Below are 5,585 nucleotides of genomic sequence, written 5' to 3' on the forward strand. Positions count from 1 at the left end.
TTTATTCTTTGGATTATTTGGATCATCTCTTGTTCTAAGGATTTGGTATCATGCAATAGAAAGAAGTCTGAGGATTCAAATTTTATAATTTCTTTTTCCATATTGAACTTTGAGATGTGCTCGAGGCCTCTGCAATTCTAGGAGACCATATTCATTATTTATTAATTGATGCAGCAAAGAGGCATTTTTCTCTCACATTCTAGTTTATTTTTTCCTTGTTTCTAGTGCTTTTTTCTATGTATGTTTCAATTGGTTGTTGCATTCCCATGGCCATTTCCATCAATGTTGCTTTGTCCCTTATCTCCTTTTTTGTTTTCCTACCATACCTCTTATGACTGTCAGTGAGGAAGAGGGATTCTTTTGACTGGTTTCTAGTTAGAATTATATTAGGAGGAGGAGGGAGGGGACTAAGGGAGGAAGCTTGGGAAGAGGGGAGAGGAAGGAGAGGGGGAAGGGGGGATGGGAGAGGAGGAGTAGAGGGAGAGGTTCATCTCTTTCATGATCAAGAGATGCAAAGGAATTGGAGTCAAGAGGGAGGTAGAGAGAAGAGGAGGGAAGAGGAGAATTTCAAGAGGGAGGGGTTGAAGAGGAAGGAGTAGAAGGATTTGAGGGCTTTGATAGATATTTTTGTTTTGAACTAGTTCCCATTGTGGTCTTGAGAGTTGTTAGTTTCTTTTATTTCCTTCTTTGGGCATCTATTTTCAAAATGGCCATATTCATGACATACCCTGCATTTGAAAGGAAGTTGTTCATAATCGAGTTGTTAATGTGGGTCCAATCATGCACCTTCATTTTCACTGCTTCAGGTAGTCTCTTTCCCAAGTCGACTTCAATACAAATTTGAGCACAAGCCTGCATGTTCTCTTTTGGTTCACTTCAGTCTATGTATTTCCCAAATGCATTGCCTATTGCTTTGACTGATTCATTGCCCCAACAACGAAGAGGAAGGTGAGGGAGGCGAACTCATACAAGATCTGCATTGGGGACCTCAAGCTCAAGATCAAAACCCGGAGTCCATTTATTTAGATATAGGCCTTTGGAGTCCATGAAGTAGGTTTCATTTCTGAAGATGAGATCTATGTCTTCTCGTGACTCAAAATAAAAGGTCAAGTAACCTCTTCCACAAAAACAAATGGAGATTTTTCCTTGAGTGGAAGTGGACCAGTTCCTTTCAACACATTTTTGCACTATTTTTGGAGAGGGCCATAAACTGATAAACTATCCAACCAATCCCTTTTCATATAGAAAAATAACAACTTTCTTGGGAAGCAAGGGAGGAAGAATTATTTATAGAATGTCTTCAAGCTTCTTGATAAACCTTGAAACAATATGTTGATCAGGAGGAGGGCCCGGGGAGGAGATGAGGTTGTCAAAAGCCACAGCAGCATCATCAGAGGGGGCACAGTATCAGGGCAAGCCCCCTCCAAATCAGACTTCGGAGGGGCCATGGAGGGAACACATAGAGTGAGAGATGGGGGGCGATCTCAGGAAGAGCTCACAGCATGGGAGAGCAATTTTTTTCAAAATGTTAAAAAAGATTTTGTATTATTAATTTTAATGATTTTATATATTAATATATTAATAAAAAAAATAAAAAATTAGATAATTTTTCTGCAATATAATTAAAATTTAATTATTTATAACTAATAATATTTTGAATTATCTATTAGAAAAATATTATTACTTAAAAAATATTTTTTCCTATTCAAGCCTAAAATTATTTTGTATTCTACCTTTTCTTATTTTATAATATAGATTTATTTATTTTTATAATAATTTTAACACCTAATCATCAGGATTGGGTGAATATAATGTAAATAAATAAATAAGTAATATGAACAGTCATCGGGAGATGAAGTGAATAGTCTCTCCCTCATGTATATAATGAAGACCTACCTGAAGGAATAAGATATACGAATCAATTTTGCTTGAGGAGTTACTGCTTGGTTTGACATGGTATCAGAGCCAGCTCCCAAAATAGTTGTAACTCCCTTCTGCCTACTGCTCTCTATCCACTGCCTACTGCTCTCAGTCCACTGCCTACTGCTTTCTGTCCACTGTCTACTGCTCTCTGTCCCCTCCATGATCATTGCCACTGTCTAATGCACTGTTGGAAAAAGCAATAGCATAATGTTTGAATTGTTTCTTTGCATAGAACGAACCATTCAGCCCATTGTTTCAAGTTTTGGATGCTCGTTTGATTACAAGGAAGCTGGGTACGATTTTTGTTATTATACATGAAAAGCTACCCTGACATTTTACATGTGCTGAAGTTTTTAAACGCTGTGCTAAAGTTTTTTTAACGCTAGCCTGAAGTTTTTAACGTTGTGATAAAGTTTTTTTAACATTGGCCTGACGTATTTTAATGTTGTGGTGAAGTTTTTTGGTATTATATGAATCTGCGGTGTGGGTAGCTCTTACGTACTTGCCCTGAATCCAGATAGTTTTTTTTCGACAGTTTGTACTGTATGTCCATCAAACAGGTTTGGGACTCTTTCACTGCTCTGGCACGGAATCTTATAGTCGCAAACTCCGCGGGTATTGTTGATGTTCATCTTTACCAGATACATTGTATCGAGAGATATATATATTTTCAAAAAAAAAACTAAATGGATATATGTGCAGCACATGGATGCTACTGGTGAGATTCAGAAGAAGCATGAAATAAAATATAGGAGAAGATAAAAAATACTTGCTCTTGCATCTGTATGTGTTGAAGTTTTTTTTGGCATGTAAAATGTGTCGAATGTCATGTGTTGAATAGAGTTTTCTAAAAACTAGGTCGTGGGTCAAAGCACTGTGGCATGAAGTGTTGAATGCATTGCACAGATTTGCATATTTACAGCCTTGGGTATTGACATTTGCTATCGAGTTGAATTTGCTATCTAGAAATATCAGAATTATATTTTTTTCCATTAAGAGTAAAAGTTTTGCAACATAAGTATTTTTTTACAGTATGCATTCAATCATATCTATTGTGGGAATAGTTCTCACTGGCAAGGAGAACTATCCTGAGTGGTCTCGGATGATAAAACACACCCTCATTTTCAATGAGTTGTGGAAAGGAGTGTGTGTCAGAGATGGAGACAATGAACCAGAACAACCTACCTTAGACAAAGAGCTCGTCATTTGGGAAAACAAGAACAACAAAGCTTATGCATTAGTCGCAGCATCTGTAAATGAAGAGGTGAGTCGCCATATTTTTCCATTCTCAACTGCCTTTGAAGCCTTACAAAAGCTGAAAGAACTATATGACTCACATTCTGCACTTGAAGTTCTTCAACTCATGATTAAACTCTTCACTCTTGAACTACAAAATAATGATCCTCTTGCTCTTGCATCTGAAGTAAAGTCTATAATGCATGATATCAAATCCACTAAGGTTGAATTGGATATTCCTCTTATCGCTTTTCTCAAGGCGCTTTATCCTACTTACTCCAATTATCTTGAGTCATTGCAAACAAATGGAAATCTCAAAGGTGTCACCTTTGACTCTCTTGTGAAAAAGTTTGCTGAAAGAGAGAAATCTTTTGGAAAGAAGACAACCCCTGAATCTTCTGAAGAGGTTGTGTGCCTTGCTCATAAAAAAAATCATCCTGATCAAGATTCTTCTAGAGGAAGAGGTGGTTGAAGAGGAAGAGGAAGATATTTCAGAGGTAGGGGGGGCAAACACTCTCAAGGAGAAAAGGCAGATTTGCACTGCATACGCTGCAAAAGAAATGGATCACATGATGCCTCTACATGCAAGTTACCACGGGAAAAAATTGAGCAACAAAGTAACCAACATAAAGGTAAAATTGATGATACAGACAAAGGTAAAGCACCTGAATTCGCTCACTATGTTGTGGCACAATGTAATATTGGAGTAAATGAAGATTTATTTAATGCTTCACTTGCTTCTTGGAAAAATGATTAGTTGCTTGATTCAGGAGCAACCTACCACATGACTCACAGAAAAGATTTTTTTGAAGAATTTACTGACAATGTTGATGGAGCAGTATACTTTGCAGACCAATCAAAAATCAAGCCATCGGGGCTTGGTACAATCAGGCTTAAACTACCTGGTCTTCCAGACTTTCTTCTGCATCATGTTCTATATTTCGCAAAGCTCAAGAGAAACTTGTTGTCCTTGGTCCACATCTGCTAGCAAGGTCACTCCATTCATATGTTTGATGGCAAGCTTGAGGTAAGAAAAGAATCTCACCACTCACTTGTCATGAGGGGAATAGAAGAAGAAAGGTTTCTCAAGCTGCAAGGAACCTCTGCTTGTGCACAACATTTCTCATACAATTCTCATCATGAAGAAGGTACACTTCCATCAAGTTTATTATGGCATGCTAGATTTGGACATTTGAACTATGACAACCTCCACTTGTTGAAGAAAAATGGTGTTGCTGGTTTGCCTACAATTCCTAGGAAATTTAAGCAATGTGATGCTTGTATTCTAGGAAAGCATAGCAAATAGTCTTTTCATGATTCACATTCAAGAGCACATAGAAAACTTGAACTCATTCATCCAGATTTATGTGGTCCAATGCATGTTCCTTCTGCAAATGGAAATAAATATATCATGACATTTATTGATGACTACACCAGAAGATGTTGGGTTTATTTATTGAAGAACAAATCTGATGCTTTTCAAACATTGAAGAATTTTCATAAATGGATTGAAAATGATGAACAATCTCATATTGGGTCTATTCGCACTGATAATGGAAAAGAATACACATCAAATGAATTTGAAAACTATCTTCGCCAACATTGGATCAAACATCAAACAACTATGCCTTATAATCCCCAACAGAATGGTGTAGCTGAAAGAATGAATAAGACAATCTTAAATATGGTACGATCCATGCTCTTCTTCAAAAATGTAAAGATAATGTTTTGGGCTGATGCTGTTCTATGTGCTGCATATATAAAGAATAGAAGTCCATCTAATGCTATTAGAAACAAGACTCCATATGAAATGTGGTATGGACATGTTCCTTCGGTAAAGCATCTCAGGTCTTTAGTTCCACCTGTTATGCCTTGATACCAAAGGTACATAGAAACAAATTTGGTGCTAGAAGTCGTAATTGTATCTTCCTGGGGTATTCAAACACCTCCAAAGCATACCGTCTCTATGATGAAGTAAATAAAAATTTTGTTGTATCTAGAGATGTAATTTTTCTTGAATCATCCAAAACTGACAATGTTGTTGAGCGGCAACTTGATTTCTTGGATAGATTCTCAAAAGAAAAATCATTTCAAGAATTTGATAATTAGATTCCACATCTTGAAGGGGGGATTCCTATACTAGATCAACATGTGGAATCTTCTTTTGAAGAACACTCTCCCCCGCATGAAAATCCAACAACAGATGATGCTTTAAGTGATGTGATTGATAAAATTAGGAGACTTAATCTCGATTCTGTCCCAACTCAATCAACAGAGCAGCCTGGACCATCTGAGAGAGGTCCCCCAAAGTGGATGACAAAGACACTTGAAAGTGTTCATCTTGATGAGGTTGGAAAGATAGGAACTAGAAATTCAAACCAGCAAATTGGAGGTGATGTGGATGACTCTAATTCACCTGTTGATAT

Source organism: Pinus tabuliformis, chromosome 3_2 (assembly GCF_031772625.1).
Source record: "Pinus tabuliformis cultivar Carrire ecotype Pingquan chromosome 3_2, CPIR1, whole genome shotgun sequence".
Taxonomy (NCBI): domain Eukaryota; kingdom Viridiplantae; phylum Streptophyta; class Pinopsida; order Pinales; family Pinaceae; genus Pinus; species Pinus tabuliformis.